Source organism: Ambystoma mexicanum, chromosome 10, assembly GCF_040938575.1.
Source record: "Ambystoma mexicanum isolate Mex_15411 chromosome 10, UKY_AmexF1_1, whole genome shotgun sequence".
Taxonomy (NCBI): Eukaryota; Metazoa; Chordata; class Amphibia; order Caudata; family Ambystomatidae; genus Ambystoma; species Ambystoma mexicanum.
The window spans coordinates 252481491-252507880 of NC_090932.1; the positions used below are offsets into that span (position 1 = coordinate 252481491).

The 26390-nt window shown below is 46.2% G+C and overlaps 1 protein-coding gene across 4 annotated transcripts in view; it reads right to left on the minus strand.

Annotated features, from left to right (window-relative positions):
* LOC138491326 (G-protein coupled receptor 35-like) overlaps positions 1–22479 on the minus strand; it is a 328878-nt gene extending 306399 nt beyond the window's left edge. For 3 of the 4 annotated variants that reach the window (XM_069617784.1, XM_069617786.1, XM_069617785.1), the window contains exon 1: positions 22214–22479. The gene's annotated coding sequence lies outside the window, so the exon portion shown is untranslated. The remainder of the gene's footprint in view (positions 1–22213) is intronic. The other variant, XM_069617781.1, reaches the window with a different exon arrangement.
* Between the last annotated feature and the right edge of the window lie 3911 nt (positions 22480–26390).

Here is a 26390-nt window from a genome sequence, read left to right on the forward strand (position 1 = left end):
AGACTCCATTGGCTACACCTGTGCTGATTGTGTGCACCTGTGGCTGTGGAAACCACTGCTCTGTGTTCTTAACTCCTTCTCTGAGATGCCTGTATGCACTCCATGCCGGTAAGGTACTTTACGGCCTTAAGGAGACCGTTATTTACGTGTGCTCCTTACTTGCGATCAGCTCCGGTTTACGCCATGGCGTTAATTATGCCATGGTGGTGTGCGCGCGCGACCCAAGACCGTAAATTACGGCATTGTTGTTTACGGCGCCGTAATTTACGGTCTGAAGGGTCGGAATGGCATGGAGCGGAAATCCATGCCGGTAAATCATTACCGGCATGGTTTGTACCTTACCTCCAACCTCGGAATGAGGCCCAATTTCTTGATGTATAAGCTCCTTACAAATGCACAGTAAATAAACAAATAAATAAATAATGAATATAAAAATCCAAAGCTGCTTGCACAGTTGTATGATGGGTTGCAGAAAGGCTAGCAATAAGATGAGTGAATCGGAAATGGGGGTGTGGGCATTGTCACTAAGGGTTGCAAATGATGGCTGATTAGAAAGGGGAGCAGTGCATGAATCTACATACCATGTTAAACCAAGCTGGAAACTGGTGATCGTTTCATTCGTTCACTGTGTTTCTTTAGATTTGTTTAGGCTAGCGTGACTTTGCATGCTGGTAATTGTATCCTTTCATTCAGAATGGGGAAAATAAAGCTACACATATAATAGTTTTTACTCAGTGTGTTTTCGTGCTTGTGTGTGAAAATAATTCCGATCCATGTGAGTCCCATTTTGCAAAAAAAAGGTACATTTAGTGGTATATGTTGCCATGTATAATAAAACTGTGAATTACTTTTTTTTATTTGACGATGCTGAGTTCTCTGCTTTAAGGCAGTAGTACCTCGATTGGATTAAAGCTGAACATGGAATTTGCTGTGATATGCAGACGTTCACCTCTATGCATGTCCCAATAGAGGAAATAAGTGCTGGTGGCAATTTTACATGTAAGTAAATGTGGAAACGACTGGCTGCATATGCATCATGGAGCTTGTGCGCCTAAATATAAAACTTGAATAGGAATGAAAAATGTGCTTTTCAAGTTCTCTTGCAACCTTTGCTTTATTAAACAAGGGCATGAGTGAAGTAATTTGTTGAGAAAAGCGGGTAGTGGTTTATGTACACATATTTATATATTCACTGAAAAAAATGTAGTTAAAGTACAGTTAAGTTTACCAGATGTAATGCAACAATACCCTTGAAATTCTATGGATGTGGGAAGTAATGACCTGCTTAAATCAGCGTGCTCCCGTTGATGTCCCTCATAATGCCATGTCCCCCATAATGGCATTTTGTGTGTGATTATGTATCCCTTCTCTTATAATAGGTATGTGCTTGTGGGCTTTGCAATGGGAACGTGCCGAGGTAAGCTGATCGCATATTCCCACATCTGCAGAATTTCAAGGGTTTTGTTCCATTAAATCTGGTCAACATCACTGCAATTTAACTAAAGGTTTTTCAGTTAATGTCAAGGGGTTTGTTATACCATAGTTTTTCTATGGGCCACTAGCCATGGCCTTTGGCCATTCCCCCAATATGTTTCTTTTACACCCACTAGGTGGCAATGGGCCTCATCCGTGGCCATTATAAATGTTTGTTCACCCGGTATCCCCCGGTGAGCAGGTGAGTGCCCTGAAGCCCCCGACCTCTGTAACATCTTGGGCCTTGTTTTTAGGTGCCCCCGTGTGCTGGCTTGCAGCCACGGCTTCCTCCCGTGCTAAATCCCACCTCCCAGCCCTCCACCTCCCGTGATTGGCTGCCTGTATCAGGCATGTGTGTCCATGCTCGCTGCACTGGGGGATCAGGCCATTTAACACCCAGCATCCCCCGGGGAGCAGGTTAGTGCCCTGAAGCCCCCGGCCTCTGTAACATCTTGGGCCTTGTTTTTAGGTGCCCCCATGCCCTCGTGTGCTGGCTTGCAGCCACTGCTTCCTCCCGTGCTAAATCCCGCCTCCCAGCCCTCCCCCTCCCGTGATTGGCTGCCTGTGTGGTGCCACCACCATCACCCTACATGAGGCTGGCTACGGTGAGTTTGCCCCCAGATGCCCCTACTACCATTTCAAACACTGTAAAAGTGTTTTGAAATAGCATTCCAGTGCGCTCGGCGCTCCAGTCCCCTTCCTCCTTCCCCCCTCCTTCCCAAGCCCAATCCCGCCTCCCAAACCACTCCCGGCACCCTGATTGGTCTCCTGGCCACATATCATGAACCCTTCCAGGGCAGCCCTCTCCCAGGCAGCCCCTGCGGCTACGGGCCCCAAGGCCAAGGGCGGCTCCGATATTGGCGGCTCCAAGATGTGTCTGCAGGTGTCCGCAGGGGACGCCAAGGAAGCAAGCAGCTAACAGAAACCAACAAAAACTGTGAGTGTGGCATGGGTGGGGAGTAGAGCAATTACTCTACTCCAGAAAACCACTGCCACTCTATCTTACCGCCCAATAACATAGAGTGCCATAATATTAGCATGTCCACACTTAGATAGAATTGTAAATATTAGCATGTCCACACTTAGATAGAATTGTGAATATTAGCATGTCCCTTAGATAGAATTGTGGGGTGAGGAGTGGGGTGGGCAGTGGGGAGTAGAGCAATTACTCTACTCCAGAAAACCACTGCCACTCTGTCTTACCTCCCAATAACATAGAGTGCCATAATATTCGCATGTCCACACTTAGATAGAATTTAAAATATTAGCATGTCCACACTTAGATAGAATTGTGAACATTAGCCTGCGTCGCATCTAGATGGAACTGTGAATGTTGGCATGTCCACACTTAGATAGAATTTTAAATATTAGCATGTCCACACTTAGAGAGAATTGTGAACATTAGCCTGCGTCGCATCTAGATGGAATTGTGAATGTTGGCATGTCCACACTTAGATAGAATTGTAAATACATACTAGCATGTCCACACTTAGACAGAATTGTAAATAAATACTAGCATGTCCACACTTAGATAGAATTGTAAATATTAGCATGTCCACACTTAGATAGAATTGTGAACATTAGCCTGCGTCACATCTAGATGGAATTGTGAATGTTGGCATGTCCACACTTAGATAGAATTGTAAATAAATACTAGCATGTCCACACTTAGATAGAATTGTAAATATTAGCATGTCCACACTTAGATAGAATTGTAAATATTAGCATGTCCACAGTTAGATAGAATTGTGGACATTAGCCTGCGTCGCATCTAGATGGAATTGTGAATATTGGCATGTCCACACTTAGATAGAATTGTGAACATTAGCCTGCGTCACATCTAGGTAGGACTTTCAATGTTAGCATGCCCGCACTTGGATAGAATTGTAAATGTTGGCATGTCCACGCTTGGATAGAATAGTGAACATTAGCCTGCGTCGCATCTAGATAGGATTTTGATTGAAGGATAGCATGCCCGCGCCTAGATGAAACTTGAATGTTAGCATGCGCCACACTTAGAACTGTGAACACCAGCCTGCGCTGCATCTAGATACGATTGTGAATGTAAGCATGCCCACCCCTAGATAGAATTCTGAACATTGGCCTGTGCCGCTTCCAGATAGGATTGTGAAGGCCAACAAGTGCCACGCTTAGATAAAACTGTGAATGTCAGCATGCTAAAGGTCAGGTAACCCACTAACCAATATAACCTCAAACTCTGCATACTTATCTCACTCAAAAACTCACACAACCATCTCTCGCACCACAAGCCGCACGCACTTCACAACACTGCAACAACACATAAGCCAGAGCAACAGCACACGCGGACTGACACCGATCAAATACCCGCACCAAAGCTCAGCACCCGCTGTATACCGAGTTGAAGCTGCCAACAGAACACCACTCCTCTCACTATCCTATTCCCTCTTCACCTTACTAACCCATCCCACCTTATTGTTTACAGATCCGCCAGAGCACCTGGGGACCAATTCCGTTGGTGACAGTGCGCGGTACAAATACCTTTAACATTTAACATTTAACATTTAACTAACCAGGGTCTTTGGCCATGGGCGTGCCCGCTGTATATTTTTAAACACTAACAGCCACTAGCCATGGCCTTTGCCCGTGTCCTCTGTGCATGTTCCCTGAATATGTTTCTTTTGGACCCACAAGATGATGGCCACGGCCTTCGGCTGTGGCCACGATACATGCCGTGGCTACTATGCACTATTCAACCCATTCTTAACAACATTTCCATTTTTGGACAAATTGTTCCTGGAATTTCGAGTTTGGGGCAGGGGACCTTGGCAATCCCTTTGTTTAGAACATTTCCTCCCAATTCATCTAGCAAGTCAAAAGTTATTAGCCTCTCTTAGCCTATCTGCTGCAAAGCACCAATACCAATATAAAGGTTTTAAGGTGCATAAGGCACCCCCTTCTCTGCAGAATATTTGAGAAACTACTGGATGAATTTACCAGCACAAGAGGGAAGACTGCAACATTGTAGGAGCTGACAACACTACTCGAGCACCTATGAAACTACAGGGACAGCGTTTCACCTGCACAGCAAAGGTAAGCCCTGATGGGCTTTTATGCAGCTCATATTGAACAGGACATAAATGCATATAAGCAGAGAAACCTCTCCAAAATGGCCGCCGCCACCTCATGGGGTGAAAACAACTTCAGAGTTGAGCCTGCTGCCTTCTGATTGGGCAGCTCATGCCTACATTACCCAATTCAAGGCACTGGTAGGTGGAAGCCAGCCCATTCATTGAAAGCCTGCCTATCTGGGCCTGGGAGGGCCCCCACCTTCTCTCCCCCTCCCACAAACTATGATGCAGCCTCCAGATGCAGCCGGCACCTGCATGAAGCACAGCCCCTGCACTTCCATGCTCTCTGCTGAACATCAAGTGAGTGATGGCTGAACTTTCCACTTCCTCCTCCTCAAACAGACTCTGAACCAGAAACCATCTGTGCCTATTTCACTCTGCCTTCCTTGACTCACCTTCTACCACTTTTGCATTGCATTCTGTGCCCCTTGATTGATTTTCGATGTTAGGTGTGTGTACTTTTAACATCTTGCACCTCACTGCTGCATTGCATTCTGTGCCCCTTGATTCATTTTCAATCGTAGGTGCGTGTGTTTTTAACATCTTGCAGCCCACTGCTGCATTGCATTCTGTGCCCCTTGATTGATTTTTGATTTTAGGTGTGTGTGCTTTTAATATCTTGCACCTGTAACGCTCACCTGATTCCCGTAGAGGCGCCGGTCTTGACTGGGCGTATACCGTATCTTCAAAGGTGATGTGTAACACACGGCTGGCTCTTTGGGCTGGACCTCTGTGCACTGTATGTCTGACTCGAAGGGTAAGATGTCTGCAGATAGAAAATATGGGATTAAGGAACTGGGTTATTGAATGTCTCTCTCTTCTTCCCTTTCTCTTCTCCTGTAGAACCCCAAAGGTTAACGCTCTCACCTTAGGTAAGTGAACGCCGTGCTCTCCATCTGCCTCGGGGCAGGGTGCTGTAACCAGTTTCTTCACTGGATAAGGGGAGCAGGCCTCTTGACTTCAGAGGACTGCTGTCCGTCGTTTACTGCACGAACGGTAAGTTTTGAGTAATTCTAATGTCTTTAAAATCTTTAGTAATGATGTCTCTTGTTTTGGAGGGTTCCGGCGATGGCGGATGACGGGCTGAAGTGAGTTGAAGATGGAGCCCGTCTGATGAATAGAAGCACCTGGAAGCACGTAAGTAAGCGCTTGTTGCCTGCTTCACGATGCGCTCTAACTGTCTTTTTATTTTGCAGGTACAAGTTCGGAGCGGCTGCAGGGTGCCGGAATACCCACTGGGTTAGATGTGGAAAGGAGTAATGGCACGTGAGTATTAAAGTTCCCCAATGTCTTTAAACGCACCTTGTTTTGTCTTTCAGATGCGGGATGCAGCGCCGAAGGCCTCCGGAGCGTGCGAAGAGTTGGTAAGCTTTTGTCTTTCAGATGCCAGAATGCAGTGTGAAGACCTCCGGAGCGCACGAAGAGTAGGTAAGCCTTTGTCTTTCAGATGCCGGAATGCAGCGCGAGGCGTTGGTGACAGCCGATGGACCAGGTAAGTGAAGAGCTGTCACTGAAGACCGTAATGCTAACCTGTTCTTTCTTGTCTTTATAGGTGTTGCTGAAGACTGGATTCAGGATGGTAAGCCTTTTTCCTTAGGCCCAGGATCAGATGCAGAAGACACGATGAGCGTTCTGCTGCAGAGGATGCAGAATAACGCAAAGCAAGATTCATCCATCGGGTGTGGTTTAAATAGCCTCCTGTAGTGCTTAGGTGTCTCCTTCCACAGCCACGCCTAGGTAAGAAAAGCGTTCCTGCTTTCCAGAAGAGTTCCAGTGTTCTGAATCTAGGGAGTGGCTCCTGCCCCACCCAACAGGAAAAGTAGTTCCAAACAGAAGAGGATCAGAGGCTCAACTGGCAGGCAAGTAAGCAGCATGGTCTGCTGCAGGTAAGTCCACCCAAGCATTATGAGCCCGGCGCTTCCAGCGCTGGGACTGGGCATATTTATGAGCCTGGTGCCACTGGCGCCAGGACTGGGTCCAAAAGGTCCCAATTGGGACTGGTTGGCACTCGGAACCTGGGTTATGGATCTGCTTCCAAGGGAGTTGGGAAAACCCTGACCTTTTGGAAGCAGAGATCATGACAGTACCCCCCCTCAAGGCCCCTCCCAAACCGGGCTTCTCCGGGGGTTTTGGCTTGTCAGGAAATGTTCGGTGAAATCTTTTGATTAGGCGAGGAGCGTGGACATATTCAGCAGGTTCCCAGGATCTCTCTTGGGGGCCGTAGCCTTTCCAGTCAATTAGGTAAAATAGTTTAGATTTGGAGATCTTGGAGTCCAGAATGCTTTTGACTTCAAACTCGAGTTCTCCATCAAATAGGATAGGTTTTGGAGATTTAGTTAGTCGGGTTTGAGGTTGCACGGGTTTTAATAGAGAGACGTGGAAGACCGGATGTATCTTCATGTGCGGGGGCAAGTCCAACTTGACCGCTACTGGGTTTACTATGGTAGTGATGGAATAGGGACCAAGGTATCTTGGGTTGAATGTGCGTGGCCCTTTTAGAGGTAGATATTTGGTGGATAACCAGACTTGATCGCCTACTTGATATTGAGGGGCTTCCTTCCGATGTTGATCTGCTCCTTTCTTGTATTGTTCTTTAGCCCTTTGAAGGTGAGAAACAGCTTCCTTAAAGGCTTGGGTGATTGTAGAATGCAGGTAGTCTACTGCTGGTGTTTCAAGATCTTGGAGGAGATCCAACTCCGAGGTTCGAGGGTGACCGCCGTACAAAAGAAAAAACGGGGTTTTCCCAGTTCCCGAATGGACAGAGTTATTGTAGGCATATTCGGCTATCCAAAGGATGTCTTTCCAAGTTTTTTCAGTTTGTTGCAGCATGCAGCGTAAATACTGTTCCAGAGTTTGATTGGTCCTCTCGGTTTGTCCGTCGGTCTGAGGGTGGTGACTGGTCGATAGTCTCACATCAATTTGAGCCGACCGACAGCAATTTCGCCAAAAATGACAAATAAATTGACTACCTCGATCCGAAATTAGAACCGAAGGAAAACCGTGCAGTCGGACGATGTTTTCGAGAAATTCTCGGGCCAGAGTTGCTGCTGTTGGCAAGCCTTTGAGCGGAGTGAAATGCGCCATCTTGGAGAATAAGTCCACGATTACTAGAATCGTATTGTATCCGGAGCATGGAGGTAGATCGGTGATGAAGTCCATAGAAAGCGTATGCCAAGGGCGAGGTGGGATGTCAATAGGGCGTAAGAGGCCTGCTGGTCTTTCCTTTTGACTCTTGTTTTGGGGGCATACTCCACAGGACATTATAAAGTCTCTGATATCTTTTTTCCAAGACGGCCACCAGAAGTAGCGCTTGATCTTTTCTGAGGTCTTGGCCATACCGGGATGTCCTTCCATTAAAGAATCGTGATAACAAGAGATTACTTTTTTCTGTAAATCTGTGCTGGGTAGGTATAATCGTTCTTGAAAATACAATAAGTTGTCCTTTACTGCAAAGTCCTTTCCCTGCAGATGCCAATTCTGTATGTCTGCTGGAGTTACAAGTTGCCTGGCTTTATCCTTAACTTCCTCTATGGATTCTGTGGCGATTACACCCAGAATTCTTTGTTCGGGAATGATTGGTACAGGTGTAGGGTTGATCAAGTGTTCTTCCACTCCCATCCGAGAAAGGGCATCAGCTTTACCGTTCTTTGTACCAGGTCGATAGGTAATTATGAAGTCAAACTCGGCAAAGAATAATGCCCAACGGAGTTGTCTAGAGGATTGGGCTTTTGCGGTTTTCAAATATTGCAGGTTTCGGTGATCCGTAATCACAGTAACGGTGTGTCGGGCCCCCAGCAGATAATGCCGCCAAGCCTTAAAGGCAGACTTGATAGCCAGAAGTTCCTTGTCAGTAATCGTGTAATTGATTTCAGGAGGCGAGAATTTGCGGGACCAAAATGCCACGGGATGCAACTGATTGGTTACCGGGTCCTTTTGTGATAGAACTGCCCCCATGGCAAGGCTTGAAGCATCAGTTTCCACGATGTAGGGGAGTTCGGGGCGAGGGTGTTTTAAGATTGGTGCAGAGATAAATTTAGTCTTCAAATCCTGGAAAGCTTGTTCCGCCTCGGTAGACCATTCAAAACGTTTGTTTTTCTTTAACAAGGCAGTGATGGGCTGGACTATTCGAGAGAATTCGGGGATAAACCTGCGGTAAAAGTTAGCGAAGCCTAACATGCTTTGCACACCTTTTACGGAGGATGGTGATGGCCATTTGAGAACTGCATCGACCTTCTTTGAATCCATACGCACTCCGCCAGGTGATAATATGAATCCCAAGAATTCAACTTCAGTCACGTTGAAAACACATTTTTCCAACTTAGCGAAAAGTTTGTGTTGACGCAATCTTTCGAGGACCATTTTCACGTGTTTCCGATGTTCAGATTCCGATGAAGAATAAACGAGGATGTCGTCAATGTAAACAACAACACACACATCTATGAGCTCTCTGAGGACATCGTTCATAAAATATTGAAAGGCGGCCGGGGCATTGCAAAGTCCGAAGGGCATGACCTGATATTCAAATAGCCCATACTTGGTGCGGAAGGCCGTCTTCCATTCATCGCCCTCTTTTACTCGTACCAAGTGGTAAGCTCCTCTAAGATCCAGCTTTGTATATATGCATGCTTTTCTGACTTGGTCCAGGAGTTCAGGGATCAAAGGTAACGGATATCTATTCTTAACGGTGATCTGGTTCAGGGAGCGATAATCTATACAAGTTCTAAGGTCTCCTTCCTTTTTTGGAACGAAGAACAAAGCTGAAGAAGCAGGGGACTTGGAAGGACGAATAAACCCATTTGCCAGGTATTGATCCAGGTATTGTCGAAGGTGAAGGTTCTCAGGCTCGGTGAGGGCATAAATTCTACTACAAGGAGGAGTAGATCCAGGTATCAGGTCTATCTGGCAGTCATAAGACCTATGAGGAGGTAGAGAGTTAGCCTGATCCTTCCGGAAAACATCTTGGTATTCTAGGTATTCGGGAGGTAACTGGGGAGTCTCTGAAGAAATTGCTGCCAGTGCAACACCAGGTGGAGGGTGACAAGTAGAGACACATTCTGGAAACTGGACCGTTCTTGCTCGCCAATCGATCAGAGGATTGTGTTTCTCTAACCAAGGTATTCCTAGAATAATCTGAAACTGAGGGGCCTTGATCACATTGAACACGATCTTCTCATGGTGTCCATCTTGACTTACTAGCGTCACCTCTTGAGTGGTATGCGTTACTGGCCCGGAGGCTATCTCCGTACCATCCACCGTAGTAATGACGTCCTTTACAGCCTTGGGACAAAGAGTTAGATTCATCCTCAAAACCATTTCATGATCCACATAATTGCCGATGGCACCGCTGTCGACGTAAGCTTCAATTACATGTAATCGATCCGGATTATCAGGGCTAATGAGGACCATAGGTATCACGAAATGCGAGGTCACGGAACTGGTTTTCAGGCTCGGCAAGAGGACCTCTATTCTTGTCGGGCGAGGTCGTTTCCCTGCTCAGAGTTTGTAACTTTGGTAACTGCAGCTCCTACTGCCTTCTTGGCAGGTTTCACCGGACAGTCTCGAAGAAAGTGCCCTGAGTTTCCGCAATAGAGGCATAATTGCAACTGTTTTCTCCTTTCCCGCTCCTTTTGTGTTAGAGGACCTTTCAGACCCCCTATTTGCATGGGTTCCCCGGAGTCTACTCCTTTGGAAGGAGTTGGCGGTTTGGAAATTACTCGAGCATCAAACTTGGAACGATCGGCCTTCCTGTTCTGCAGTCTGTGATCTATTTGAACGACTAAGTCTATATAGTCCGAACAATCTTGTGGGGGATTTACTACTTGGGCTAACACATCTTTGAGCTCTCCACGTAGACCTCTATAAAACAGCGTAATCCTTTTGTCCTCAGGCCATTGAGTTTCCACTATCAGTCTGTTGAAAGACGCAATATAAGCCAAAAGGTCTTGATTACCTTGTCGCAACGAAAGAAGCTCATTGTCCAAGGCCTGCCCCTGTGAATGTCTTGCAAACAGTTTTTCCATACTGAGCTGAAAAGCTTGAAAATCATGGAGGACCGGATCATCTTGATTTACTAGAGGGATCGACCAGTCTGCCGCATTGCCACTAAGGTACGAAAGCACGAAAGCTACTTTAGCTTGATCAGTTGGAAAGGCTGCTGGCCGGCATAAGAAATGCAACCGGCACTGATTGATAAATACTGCAAACCTCTTTGGGTCACCAGAAAATCGTTCAGGCGGAGCCAGAGGTACATTCCCAGGTAGGTTGATCTGCACTGGATTCATAGAGGATGTAGAAGGAAGATTTCCCCCAGATGCGGGTAACGGGGTCTGTCCGGCTTGTGACTGTAGCAATTGTCTAGCGAGATCATCTGTTCGCTCCTTGGAAATAATCAGTTCCCTTCTTAGGGCGTTCGTTTCCTGACGGGCTGCATGCACTTCTGCCCTTAGTTCCCCAAGTAACTGGGCTAGCTGGTCGGTATCCGAGGTTTCCATAGCGCCTGGACGGGAGTTTTGTGGTAGGCTTTGCGTTCTGTAACGCTCACCTGATTCCCATAGAGGCACCGGTCTTGACTGGGCGTATACCGTATCTTCAAAGGTGATGTGTAACACACGGCTGGCTCTTTGGGCTGGACCTCTGTGCACTGTATGTCTGACTCGAAGGGTAAGATGTCTGCAGATAGAAAATATGGGATTAAGGAACTGGGTTATTGAATGTCTCTCTCTTCTTCCCTTTCTCTTCTCCTGTAGAACCCCAAAGGTTAACGCTCTCACCTTAGGTAAGTGAACGCCGTGCTCTCCATCTGCCTCGGGGCAGGGTGCTGTAACCAGTTTCTTCACTGGATAAGGGGAGCAGGCCTCTTGACTTCAGAGGACTGCTGTCCGTCGTTTACTGCACGAACGGTAAGTTTCGAGTAATTCTAATGTCTTTAAAATCTTTAGTAATGATGTCTCTTGTTTTGCAGGGTTCCGGCGATGGCGGATGACGGGCTGAAGTGAGTTGAAGATGGAGCCCGTGTGATGAATAGAAGCGCCTGGAAGCACGTAAGTAAGCGCTTGTTGCCTGCTTCACGATGCGCTCTAACTGTCTTTTTATTTTGCAGGTACAAGTTCGGAGCGGCTGCAGGGTGCCGGAATACCCACTGGGTTAGATGTGGAAAGGAGTAATGGCACGTGAGTATTAAAGTTCCCCAATGTCTTTAAACGCACCTTGTTTTGTCTTTCAGATGCGGGATGCAGCGCCGAAGGCATCCGGAGCGTGCGAAGAGTTGGTAAGCTTTTGTCTTTCAGATGCCGGAATGCAGTGTGAAGACCTCCGGAGCGCACGAAGAGTAGGTAAACCTTTGTCTTTCAGATGCCGGAATGCAGCGCGAGGCGTTGGTGACAGCCGATGGACCAGGTAAGTGAAGAGCTGTCACTGAAGACCGTAATGCTAACCTGTTCTTTCTTGTCTTTATAGGTGTTGCTGAAGACTGGATTCAGGATGGTAAGCCTTTTTCCTTAGGCCCAGGATCAGATGCAGAAGACACGATGAGCGTTCTGCTGCAGAGGATGCAGAATAACGCAAAGCAAAATTCATCCATCGGGTGTGGTTTAAATAGCCTCCTGTAGTGCTTAGGTGTCTCCTTCCACAGCCACGCCTAGGTAAGAAAAGAGTTCCTGCTTTCCAGAAGAGTTCCAGTGTTCTGAATCTAGGGAGTGGCTCCTGCCCCACCCAACAGGAAAAGTAGTTCCAAACAGAAGAGGATCAGAGGCTCAACTGGCAGGCAAGTAAGCAGCATGGTCTGCTGCAGGTAAGTCCACCCAAGCATTATGAGCCCGGCGCTTCCAGCGCTGGGACTGGGCATATTTATGAGCCTGGTGCCACTGGCGCCAGGACTGGGTCCAAAAGGTCCCAATTGGGACTGGTTGGCACTCGGAACCTGGGTTATGGATCTGCTTCCAAGGGAGTTGGGAAAACCCTGACCTTTTGGAAGCAGAGATCATGACAGCACCCCGCTGCTGCATTGCTTTTAGTGTCCCTCTTGTAATCTACTAGGCCACCTGTTACGTTTGGGCTAGGACTGTACAGTGAAAAAACTCCTCTATCCTCATCTATCCTCTGCCACCCTGGTCGCACTCACCATCTCTCCTATCCTCTATAACTGCTACACTATCGCCTACCCCCCCTCTCTAACAAAGTCTGGAAAGATAAATCACAAAAAAGACATCCTGTCCACCAACCCTGGCCTACCCATCGCACACACCTATGAAAGTACAACTTCCAGACAGGTCTTCACTGATATCCTCTTCTCTGTACCCTCCCCAGATATATGGACTCCTCAACTCATCTCTACTCTCTCTCCTTTCACATCCTCTCTCATTAATGGTGGCACCAATTGGAAAGACCTCTTGGCGGGCTTCTCATCATCATGGCGTATCATTAAAGTCTACCACAATGGCAATATCTTGGTTCAGGCTCCTCAACTCAACATCCTCCTCTTTGACCGGCACCTTCCGTCCCTCATCAAGTTCCTTCCCACTTCTGCTTCTCCCCTGCCCACTCTCTCTGTCACTTCCCCTTCAACTGGTGTACCACGCACCTGTACCCCTCCTCGGAAAATCTTCAAAGGCAGAGACCTCCTTCATCTAGCCACACTTAACGCTTATTCAGCAAACATCTGCCATCTGCCTCCTTCTTAAAGACTTGGACCTCGACTTCCTTGTTCTTACTGTGATGTGGTTCAATGCCAGCACAGTCACTGCTTTTGACTCTCTTCTCCCCGATGGCTACAAGATCATTTGCAAGCCCTGCCCTAACCATGCTGGCTGTGAGGTTGCCTTGATTTTCCCTGAGTGAGTCTATTCCACCCACATACCCACCCAGCCTTACCCTTCCTTTGAGAGCCTGGTCTGCAAGTTGGTCAACTCCCCATCCTCCTCTCTGACGATTGCCACTATCTAAAGGCCCTCTGGTTCTACCACCCTGTTCCTCTCTGAATGGGCAGACTTCTGCTTCTCTCTACTGTCAACCATCTTTAAACTCTTTCCCTTCAGCAATTTCAACATCCATCTGGACTCCTCTATCATGTCATCCACTCTCTTCCATGACCTCTGCACTTCGCTCTGCCTCTCCATTCTCCCTTCTGATCCAACCCACTCTGCTGGACACACTCTGGATGCCCTCATCCACTCTGATCTCCCACTGTCCCCATCACGGGTCACCCCACCCTCCTGGTTGGACCATTCTCTCCTCTCACTTGGGTCCACTTGGCCCCCTGACTGCACCTCCTCAAGCCCTGCCAACCTCGTTCACGAACATCCATCCAATTAAACAAGTGTCAGCTGCTGCCTTCACATCCACCGTCATCCCACCTGTCCCCCCACTCCAGACTCTACCACTGACTCTGCTCTCAGAAACCTCCATCTGGCCATTACCAACACCCTGGACATTCTTGCCCTGGTAATGAGGATCTGCCTCAAACCTGCTTCTAAGTGTAACACCAGGTACAACTCTGAATTTGCAGCCCTGAAATGCAAGTGCAGAGCTGCAGAATGGAAGTAGCAGACCTCTGGCTGACCCTCTGACAAACCGGTCTATCGCCTGCCCCAAATACAATACAGATTTTCCATCCGCACCAAGAAAAGGGCCCACATACAGGCACGGGTCTCTGGTGCATCCAGCAACTTGGTTGAACTCTTTAAAATCTATAGGGAACTAGCCAACCCATCTGCAGTCTCTTCTTCACCCATCACCCCAAGCCCTCTGCAACGCATTGGTCACTTACTTCACTACTAAAACTCAGGATATCCTGAGCACTATTGCTTCCCTCTACCTTGACCCCTCCTCCACCGACCCTCCCTCCTTCCTCTCTCTCCTCCTTCTCCACTGTAACACCTGATGAGGTCAACAGAGTTGTCTGCTCCATGATGGTCTCCTCCAAAAAGGTTTCCCCTTGCTCCCCCAGAACCATTAAGGACAACATTGGCTCTCTTTCCTCTTCACTTGCCGATTTCTGCAACCACTCCTTTGCCACTGGATCTTTCCCCTCTTCCCTCAAGCACTCCCTTGTGCGCCCTCTCCTGAAAAATCTTCCAGCAGCCCCCACCTGCCCAGGCAACTACTGCCCTATCTCTATCACCCCTTTCCTTTGGAAACTCCGGGAGAATCTGGCCTTCCCCCAATTTACCTCTCATACTGAACTTATTGGTGCTCTCCACGACCATCAATCTCAATTCCGAATATCCAGAGGCACGGAAACTGCTCTTCTGAACACCTGTGAAGAACTGCTTGCATCCTTGGACTCTAGCTCTCCAGCTGTCCTTATTCTACTTGATCTCTCCTCTGCCTTTGACACGGGCAACCATTCCATCCTCATAAAACGGCTCTATGATACCCTGGGTATTGCGGCGCAGGCACTCGACTGGCTGACCTTCCTAACAGACTGTCTGTCCCAGGTTATTCTGGGCACAATCTCCTCACTTACCTCCTTCTTCACCTGTGGTGTCCCCCAGGGCTCCAACCTCTCTCCCTGGTCCTTTAACATTTATCTTGCTCTGCTGGGATGCATCATTTCTTCCTTGTCCCTCAATTGCCAATGATACGCAGATGACACTCAACTCTTCTTCAAACTTCCTGCTGACCCTCTTGCTTCTTCCATCATCCCGAACTGCCTACCTGCTATCCAGTCCTGGTGCACTTCCAATGATCTCTGCCTCAATGCCAGCAAGACTGAGATCGTTTCTATTGGGACACCTGCTCCCTCTTTCTTCCCCTCACTCTGGCCATCCTCTATGGGCTCACCCCCTTCTCCTTCATCCGAAGACAAAAAACATTGGAGTCATCTTCGACTCCTCTCCCTCCTTCCTCCCTCACATCCAGGACATTGTCAGGAAGTCCAACTTTCAACTCAACAGGTATTCTCCCTTTTTTCACTTTCCCCCAGAAGCTCAATCCTACCAGAGCTCAGGTTCTCCCTAGGCTGGACTACTGCAACAACCTACACTTTAGTCACCCTCTTCCTCTCTACGACCCTTTCAGCTAATCCAGAATAGGGCAGCAAGACTTATCCTTGACCTCAAGCCCAGGGACTGTATCGCTCCTGCCCTAAAAACTCTTCACTCGCTCCTGGTTGCTGCATGGTTAACTTCAAATCTCTCTGAAGCACCCACAAGGCTGTCTGGGGCCAGGGACCACGCTATCTGCAACTTGCTTTCAATAATATTCTACCTCTAGACCTCTACGTTCCTCTGGCACCAACTTGCTGTGTGTGAAGAGTTTCCTTAAACAGAGGACCGGAGGCCAATCTCTTGCATCAGCAGGCTCCCTCTTGTGGAACAGCCTCCCCCTTCCTCTACATCTTGAGCTGGACCTCCTCAAATTCCAGAAGCTCAAGACTTTCATTTTCACTTCTTCCTTCCCTTCTTCCCTCCTCTGCTAACTTCACAGTCGCTACGATTGGTGACAAGGGCCCTTATGTATTCTCGGGGGACCTGGCTTCTCACACCCAATCACCTCCGTTTCTGCCTACACACAGTACTTGCCTCGACACCCACAATCCTACCCTACTATAGGCCTGTACTTACCCACTTATTGCTTTTCAATGCTACCTAGCACTTTCTACACTTGGCACTTACATCTGCTGCTCACCCACGGGCACAGACATTCCAAGACTTACCCCCACTCCCTCCTCCCCTCTTCTCTCTCTGCACTTGCACGTTCTGAATACTCACAAGGCCTGGAAGGTTCGTCTTTATCCTCCAGTGTATATATTGTTTCAATCCTATATTCCCTCCCTGTTGCCATGTGGGAGCTTTGAAACACAATCTACTTTTATAAGCCCCTAACAAATGCACAATAAACATAAACAGACCCCAAAATAGTCAAGGAAATTGAGTCAATGCTCTGTGCCCAAGTTGTTACTTCTTTAGTCCAAATCTGCGTCACGATTTTCGCGCTACGACTGTTAAAAAACAGCACATTTTCTCTATGGGAAAGTTAATGTGGTGAAAACTGGGAAACTGTGGTGTTATGTTTTCTTGAAAACGTTTTCATTTTATAATGTATTGTTTCGGGTTTGCAATTTGCAGGGGCCTCTGACAAATGTTTTGTTTTGAAAATGTCATCCAAATCCATCCAACAAGTAAACAGTTATAAGCAATAAACTTTTGGAAAACAGTGGCTGCTTTTTCATTTCTGAAAATCCTGTCAGCCTCTATTCTGCAAAGCACCATGGGAGAGAACACTTTAATTTTGGGAGAAGCCCCCCCCCCAAACTTCTCTGTCAAATATTTTAAAAACTACTGGACGCAATAACCCCAGACCCACCACATTTCAGCCAAATACTTCATGCTAGTCAAAAGGTATTAGCAATTACATTTTTGGGTTTCCTATGGAACCCAATGCTCAACTTAACTACAGTGCGGCGACCGCACTATAATATTACTTGATATGCATAGGATTTATATAGCTTAACACTAGCAACTAAGTAACGGAGCACTGTAAGCAACAGAGTGGGGAATACAAGAAGAGATAGCTCTGAAGAGAGCCATGGGATGGGAGAACAATGACGTACACAAACAGGTAGATCTCCAGAGATTTTTATGGAACCTGTATGCATATGTTCAAATTCTAGCAGAGGATTTTCCGTCTTTCAGTACTGAGTGGAAATGATGCAATTGATCATCACTTTTTTGAAACAACATACAAATTACAACTAGTTCTCTAAGGTAACACATGGAAGAATCCAATAGATGCCTAGTCACCAACAGTAAATGGGAGCCTTTCACAACACGTTTTCATTATACCTTTGAACGCAATGTGCCAGCTCTGCCACTAAAAAACACATGTTGATGATGCCAGTTCTCACAATACGTCATCATTGTCATTTTAAATCATGCTTGCATGCTGATGCCCCCAATTTGTCTGGGAGAGCTGTATGTGGAAGCCATTCATGGCCCATTGATCATGTAACAGAATGCATGATTCCTGCAGGGAGAGGCAGCGCCATTTTTTTGGTAGGTTACTGCCTCCTTCATAAGGGGAAGTCAGGTGGCATGTTGACACCCAGTATGAAACAGTCACCCCTTGCTACAACCATACGCTTTTTGCTTAACATATTAAAAAATCATTCATATATTGTCTGGTTGGATTGTTCTATGGTCTTTGCATATTTCATGTCATCTAACAGAATGGTATTTTAGCCCTGTGATCTACACCTTTTTGCATATAAGGGACAAATTAATCACATGGTTTCCATGTGTTCATTTTTCCAATCTTGCCTATTGTTTTGACATACAAATGTTTAAGGTTAGTCAACAGATTAGGCGTTGGCTGACTTTTCCTTGGCTGAATTCTGTGATCTGACATATGAGCAACTGGACGCAACAAGTCCAATTAGGTCCATTGTCCTCAAAACCTCAAGCGATGAGATGTGGTGTTCCTCAGGGATCATCATTATTCCCAATTCTCTTTACTCTATACCTTCAACTATTGACGGAGATACTGAGTACATTGGGTATCACGCGCCTCTGTTACGCAGATGATACCCAGCTCCTAGTTGATTTAAAACAAGGAGCGGCCCATACTGCCTGTAAGATCCAGAGTAGCCTTTGTCTAATTAAACTCCGGATGGGTGAAAACTTTTAAAAAATAAATCCAGACAATACAGAGATACTCAAATAAATGAAAAACCAAATACCTGGTCTCCCTCAAACTGGCCTGACAGCTTTGGAACATGTCCAAGCCCCAGTAAGGAGGTACGCAATCTTGGAATCATCTTCAAAAATAAATTATCAATGGAGAGATACATCTCTAAGGTGATCTCCATGTGCTTCCTCATGATAAGAAAAGTAAGAAACATGCTACCACTCATAACATTGTTGTGCCAGGTAATGGTGATGAATGTTCTTGTATCATCGAGGTTGGATCTTGGTAACAGTATATATCTGGGTCTCCCAAAAATCATTTACTCAAAGACTACAATCAGTGCAGAAAACAATGGCAAGAATCCTACTGAAAAAAAAAATCTGACCACATCTCCCCAGCACTACACAAACTTCATTGGCTACTGGTTCACACATGTATCAAATTTAAAAGCCTTCTTTGCATTGTGTATAGGAGTCTTCAGCAGTCTGCTTTCTGCCCTCTCGCTAACAAATTTGAACCATATATGTCAGTGAGCACTTTAAGATCAGGCAAGGATGAGCTTGTAGCCGCCCCTAACTATTATAGAGAACGAATCAGAGGCCACACCTTCTCTGTGCATGCAGCACAAAGATGAAACTCGCTTCGATTGAAACAGGACCTGCCGACCTTCCAGAAAAGCGTTAAAATGTAGCTATTTAATCTACAATAGGCTCGATCTATGGTGTGAGCTATTTGAGACCGGCTAGATCAAGCAAGATCCCTCCCCGGTGATAGTGTGCTTTATAAAACAACCTACCCAAACGCAATATGTATCACTTGGGGTTGCGTTAAAGTGGCTGTTGATTTTATTTTTTGAGGAAACTTATCATTGTGTATGTTCAATGCTTTTAAACTGTAATAACCCCTTGACTGAAATCCTCCTCAGATTGCTTTTGCATTCACAGTAGCATGAACTACTCTTGCTGAAATCATGGATGCAGGATCAGACACGCCATCCAACAAAAGGGAACACATGTAGCATTTCCATAGAGTTGGAGACTGATTTTCTTTCTCCAAGCGTAAATGGAATGTGTGTTTCTTCAATCAATAGCGCCCGAGTTACAGTGGAAAAACTGTATTAAAGTTGAGAGGCCTTATACAACAGTGCACACACATGATACAAATGATGTTCTCAAAGGAAGATATCTATGATCCCAAAAAGAAGGTAAACTGAATGCTGCACTGCAGGTGCAACAACATGTTGCAGTCTCGGGAGGATAGCTCAGGGGCAACATGCTTGCCTTGGAAGCAATACGACACAGAGCAACACAGGTTCAATCATCGGGTCTGCGCTTAGAAACCTCTGCGTATTAAGTGCATTATAAATAACCGATCATATCATATCATGTTTTTACCCATCCAGCAAAGAAAGCAAATGCTGCAAGAGAGGTGTCCGTGGATGTTGCTAATTAGTTCACGAAAAACACATGTATGTTTACAGTTGATGCAATTGTGAAGGGAGCAGTGACTCTCATGGCTAAGTCTGTTGCAAGAGGTTTTAAAAACTGTCCTTAGACTATTTCTACCATATCAGATGTGCAGTCAGGCGCAAACACTACGGCAAGGTGGATGTAGGCCAGGGTGATAACCTACCTCTGTGAATCTGCCTTTTTCAGACATGAACTTCCAGAAATCAAAACTTGATTTTTTTCACACATCTGACAGTATCTGAGAGAGTTCATCTGAGTTACTGTTTCAAGCTACACACCACATTACAGAGCACTGGTGGAGTGTCAGCCTTCACACTGAATGTCCAGAGTACTGGTAGAGTGCATGCAGTATCAGCCTTCACACTGAATGTCCAGAGCACTGGTGGAGTGCATGCAGTGTCAGCATTCACACTGAATGTCCAGAGCACTGGTGGAGTGCATGCAGTGTCAGCCTTCACACTGAATGTCCAGAGCACTGGTGGAGTGCATGCAGTGTCAGCCTTCACACTGAATGTCCATTTTGGTTTCCTACATTCTGATGTGATTTACACTGTTCATGAGATGGCTACTTATACAAAATATTAACCATCTTTTGAAGTTAATAATATAATGGTAAATGCATTTCTATATGAAGAGTAAATAAATAGCCAAAATAAATCTCAGTACAAAGTCTCACGAACATCACCACCCCATTAGCTCCCACCCATTGGCCAGTAAGTGCAGGTAGCTCTTCCTAACGTAAAGGTTGGAGACCTGTTCTATGATCGGCACTGCTATTAATTTTTCAGCAACCGATTCCCTCTCCCTCCCCTACTTGACCGACCCCCAAAGCTCCTCTGACCGGGTCACCATTTGTTGGCTGCAGAAATGTTGTATGTGGAATTTAGAAAGAGAAGAACAATCACGACTTCCCCACCTCACAAAAGTGTGCGTGATATTGGACACACCATTTTACAAATCTGTGACTCAGTCAACTGATTTACTTGTCAGGATTGCAAACACATACAACAGTCAGCACTGCAAGAACTGGGTGTCTTATGCCGGCTGAAACACACTCGACTGGCCTGTTCCTCATTTATTTGCAAGCGCACTTATCGAGTGCACGATCTGTAGCCGGAACTGTGGCTATACTGAGAGAGCAAGGGAAAGAATTCTACATTTTTAACAGCCTACCCATTTTTTCACACTCCTATCATGTATGACGGCATCTGTAATAACTTATTGCAGGTGTCTGTGAGGTCACAATGCCTGCTGCATAAACCAGCACTGGGCAGAATTCCAGCTGTATCTGTGATTAGCTTTTCAAATTCTTTCTTTATAACATACCTTTCTGTCACACTTGACAGCTATTAATTGACAAGGTACTGCTCACGGCGCTGTGCTTATTGTGTGTGCTGCTGGAGTTTAGCAGAAGAGAGCAGGAATCTATCTGCGAGCTGTCATTCATTGTTAAACCTCAAAACTGTTTTAGGGGCATTGTATTAAACTGCCAACACTGTTTTATTGCAAGCAATTCTATGTGGGCTGTATGTGTGAAGAAATGTAAGATCTCTTACATTACCTTCAGAAAGAGGCAGGGTCGAATTGTAAACAAAAACAGTAGCAGAACGATATTCCCCCAATCCCGCCCCCATTTCCACCCGCCCCGCTCCCCACAACACCCAATCCAAACCCCATACCTAGGACCTTCCTTGTCACCATTCTACCCCAAACTGTTGTATTTTACAAAAGTACTATCAAGATCGACGAAAACACAATGAAAGAAATTATTTATATGACCACTATTCGTGTGTCATTGTCCCCCAAAGCATGCAGTTTTATGCACCCCCCCCCCCTTTCAATCATCCAGCATTCCCACGGCTTACTGGACATGTCCAGGACTACAGCCAAACCATCTCCAACCCCCATTACCTGTACAGACACTATGGCCATGATTTACAAAAGCGCTTTACAATGGTGCAATCCAATTGAAAAACGCTCTGTAAAGCAGGCCCTACATCTGCAGCAGTCCATACCTAATTGAAGTAGACAAGTAAGTGCACCTCACTGCCAAACGGCGCTTTGTTATGTTAATTAGTATTTGTATAGCGCCTACTGCCATTGGTGTCTGACGGCTTCACAATCGATGTTATATCTAATGTAGTCTATACAAATAAACAAACATTAAATGAAAATGGCATTTGCAATGAATGCAATCCAACTGCTCGACACTTCCATTAGAAGTACACAAACACTCCCATTGTTGCACTTTTTCTTTTGGAGCAAGAGGACACGAGGGTGATTCCTGCCTCTGGACCTTCTGCCAACCTGAGTTTACACAGGTATGCATATGCCACACCCACAAGGTTCACCTTCTCGCCTGCCTCAGCAGGTCTCGCGCACAGGCAGCAGTGTGGAAAGCGGGAAATCCTTCTAACTCGGCAATCTCTCAGCAGCACCACATTCACAAACTAAATCCCCACAAGCACCTAGAGACAATACAATGTGTGCACTGGCAACACCAAAAGCACAACTATAATTAAACGGAAATATACTCACAATATATCATTCGGGGCTCGCCTTGCTCGTCGTTTTGCAAAGATGCCCCTGTAGGCGTGGACGGCTCTGCAGCGATTTCGTTCTAGCAGCAGCACATGCGAGGTGGTTCTGATGATTTCGACACACACGCCAAATTGGTTTCCTTCCTAGAAGAGATTCATGTTACAAGAATCTTAATATATAAATGCAAAGCTCTCAGGGACTGCTTGCCGCCCACCCCTTCGCGTTTATTGCTTTAGTGAGAGAGGCAGCCAGCAGCGACGCGCCTGTGCACACGCAGATTCTGTGCTTTCCAGTTTCGGTTTTACACATCAGGAACAGAGAACGCTTTCTATGCTGTGAAAATAAGAAGTATTTCGACAGGATGGGTACTTCCGCAGACTCAGACGTGCTTTTCATTTCCAGTTAAATCGATTTAACGATCTGAATATACTTTTTTCGAAACTACAAACAGTGCAGACGACATTAACAGGGTAATTCATAGAATTTGTGTAATCATAGAACAGTGTGCGTGTGCGAATGACTGCGCCAGCCGCGTGTGCTAAAATCGATTTCCGCGCACAGCGTATTCATGGATTTTAGCCTCCAAAACCAGCCGTGGCGCAGAGTGGCGCAGCGACCCTGCAGAAGCGCCAGTTACGTCCCCTAGAACGCCCTCGCGCAAGGAAAAGCCATCAAAATTCCTAATTCAGCGCAAAGGGCTGCGCTAACCCTGGACCAGTATACAGGGCTGCCAAACAGCAAACGCAGAGTGGGGAACGTGTATTACTGGGGTGCGCGGGAAGTTCAACACGCGATTTCAGCAGGGTACGTGTATTTCTGGGGTGTGGGGAAGTTTATTACGCGATTTCAGCAGGGTACGTGTATTACTGTGGTGCGCAGGAAGTTCCAAAAGCGATTTCAGCAGGGTACGTGTATTTCTGGGGTGCGGGGAAGTTTAACACACGATTTCAGCAGGGTACGTGTCTTAATGGGGTGTGGGAAGTTCCATGTGCAATTTCAGCAGGGTCCGTGTATTTCTTGGGTGCGGGGAAGTTTAACACGCAATTTCAGCAGGGTACGTGTATTATTGGGGTGCGCGGGAAGTTCCACACAGGATTTCAGCAGGGTACGTGTATTACTGGGGTGCGCGGGAAGTTCCACACGCGATTTCATCAGGGTACGTGTATTTCTGGGGTGCGGGCAAGTTTAACATGCGATTTCAGCAGGGTACGTGTATTTCTGGTGTGCGCGGGAAGTTCCACATGCGATTTCAGCAGGGTACGTGTATTTCTGGGGAGCGGGGAAGTTTAACACGTGATTTCAGCAGGGTACGTGTATTTCTGGGGTGTGCGGGAAGTTCCACACGCGATTTCAGCAGGGTATGTGTATTATTGGGGTGCGTGTGAAGTTTCACACGCGATAGGGCCTGTGCGAGTGGGGTACGTGTATTTCAGGGGTGCAGGCGAGTCCTACACGTGAATTGCCAGTGTGGGTCCTCACAGGTGTTCCCTCTACACCCTCCACAGCCCCTGCAGGCAGCCCACACCACAGGGGACTACCCTGCACCCCTGGTCATGAACCGCAGGCAGCCCATCCACCATGGGCATGCCCCCCCAGCCAAGCAACATGTCACCTTGCACTAGTGATCACCAACGCATTACCCCCTTGCACCCTCACCCCCAGCAGTGCAGGGCACCTGCGAGCAGGCCCCCATTCATGTTCCCCTCATGTCCCCTTGCACCACCCCCCAAGCATTGCAGGGCACCTGCCAGCAGGCCCCCACTCATGTCCCCCAGCACCCCCACCCCCAGCAGTCAGGGACACCTGCCAGCAGGACCCCACTCATGTCCCACTCATGTCCCCTTTGTAAGAGGATTCAATTCAACACTACAGCTAAGTCAACGCCTAGTCTAGAATACTGAATGAAAACCCTTATTGATATACCTTTATGTCCAGTTCATGCGTTCTGGATGACTACCCCTATATAACACCACTCTCTTGGAATCCTCCTGACCCCACTGAGCCAAGAAGTAGTTCTGTTTTGCAAGTTAAAAGGTTTATTTGAGACTTTAAACAATATAGATATATATATATCACACTTTATAATAAATTAATAATTGAATATCACACTTAATCTGATATGATAAAGATTAACAACAGAGAATCTGGCACTAACACACTTCTTGATAATCACTAAGGAGTTGACATGAAATGGATAAGATAGCAACAATACTTTTATGGTTTCAAATGGATGCAATGTGGAATGAAATGCAGTACAGAAAATAACTTGATAGGATTTCAGCAAAAACAATGTAATCACTTTCTTGTACAATTCACCCCCCCCCTTTTATGCAATGCAAGGAAATGGAAGGAAGGCACACAGTTCTCAGAAATGCAATCAAATGTGATTCAGTTCACCCCAGCAAGCTTAGACTACAGAAGTTTAAAACACAGGCAAAATGCTTTTATATGTGCTGGCAATGGAGTGAAAAATATGCTAAATTTGCTTTTAATTCCCTCTAGAAGTTCAGGGTGAGTGAAATCAAGTTAATATTAGCTCAGGCTCACACTAGCAATGATTCAGGGATAGTTTTTATGAGGCAAACGATTTTCTGGCAAATGGAAGGCAAGCAGCAGCTGATTTTTTTACACGTGGAGAAATTTGCAAATCGCGGTAAAATTCGCGAATGCGCCGAGCGCTATTACATAGGAACTACAAGGACTACCACTATCGTTTTGGGGTCCTAAGAAAGCCTAGGATCTCAGCTTCCAGACAAAAGTTACTGCAGGTCTCTAGCACAAACGGTCACAGAGATATGAGCGATTAAATAAAGGTCGTTTTTCAGATTTGAAATTTTAAAGTTCAAAAAGACAAGTGCAGCTTGCAACTAGAAAATGACAGGTGACAGCTTTGCAAATGACAGGTGACAGTTAGGAGACAGTTCTACTTAGATTAAACTAGATTGAATTATATTATTTTAACTAGGAGATTGGTTCTGCACAGTTTTCTAGGTACTCACACTATATTCTTGAGTGAAATGGGCCTCGTCATGGATCTGGTCAGGTTTTAAACTGGACTCTGGTCTCTGCACTTCACAGTGATCTGGGTCTGCTCTCTCTCTGGATTCTGAAGATTGAGGGATTTAAAGTCTGGATCTTTCTGCACAGCTTTCTCTAGAGATTGATGGAGGTAAAGTATGGATTTTCCCGGCAGAGCTTCCAGCTGCAAATGGATTTGAAAGTCCCTATCTGTCCTGTCTCTCTGCTTTTATGTGTTTTGAAAAATGGGTGTGTGGGAGCAGCATCACTAGCCAGCCCCTCTCCACTTGCCATTGGTCAAATTTCCATTTCTCACTTGATTGGGGAAGGAACTGTGAGTCAGAGCGATGTCATTTTATGGCTTGCAGAGAGGACACTCCCCAGTCAAATTGCACACATTCTATATTTGATAACAAAAGACATATTTGCACAGGTAAACATTGGTTTAAAATTACATGCACACATCACATATCACAGGAGATATACCCTGTCCAAACTTTGCTCTTCCTGGGGGCTTGCATTCAGAAATGGCACATATTTCACTTTTTAACTGATTTTGCAATTCCGGACATTGACCCAAATTTACACACATGTGCGCAAGGAGTATGGACATTAGTTGATGAAGTGTCAGATTTTTCACATGCACACATTTTGAGTAATATCCTCTTTTCCGCTAAAACCCCCCTGAACATGCCACCGGTTCTAAAAACCTCTTAAAATGTGGGCAGAAAAATCACAAGAATTATGGTGTCATTTATACAATTTTCACATGTCTGCTCTATGAGTTATTCATCTTTTTCTAAAACCATATTCTGGCTATAGAGGTGTGTCTTTTCATGTCACATGGTACAGAAAACAGTCTTTCCAGTTTCTGGCAAGCTCAGAGACCCTGCCCCTCCCAGCTTCTGCCAAGAGGAAGCTCCATTTACGACTCCCGCCAATAAAACATTTGCCTGAGTCAGGACAGGGCTTTGTTCAATTTCCTGCAGAGCCCAGGTAATTCAATCAGGGAAGTGTCATATCCCTTTTGGTGTGAGCAGCAAAAGGGCAGCTAGGCCTGGGAACACAGCTGTGACTCAAGTTTCACTCCTGATGGGGGTAGTTGCCAAGCAGAATTCAGTTCCTTAAGCCAAGTTTCAGATAAAATGTCACTTTT